This window comes from Odontomachus brunneus, unplaced genomic scaffold (genome assembly GCF_010583005.1).
Source record: "Odontomachus brunneus isolate Ranch 3 - 2012 unplaced genomic scaffold, Obru_v1 Obru_scaffold_057, whole genome shotgun sequence".
Classification (NCBI taxonomy): Eukaryota; Metazoa; Arthropoda; class Insecta; order Hymenoptera; family Formicidae; genus Odontomachus; species Odontomachus brunneus.
Window position 1 is genome coordinate 1,683,676 of NW_022639507.1, and position 268 is coordinate 1,683,943.

A 268-nucleotide genomic window follows, 5' to 3' on the forward strand; every position below is an offset into this window, starting at 1 on the left:
GGCACCAATTGCCCGACAGCAAGATCTGTCACCAAAACCATAGCCTAATGTAAACACAGATGGCTATGGTTTTGCTATGGGTTTTTTATCAAATTTGCTGCCAATCTGCGCGCAGTCTGCGCTCAATTTGCTTACTGGGTAAATATATAAAAGGCAAAGAACGTTAATATAATTCCCAGTAAGCAATCTGCGCGCAGACTGACGTCAGACTGTCGACAGGATCTGTCGAATCCGAGCAGGATCTGTCGACAGATCCATAGACATCTGC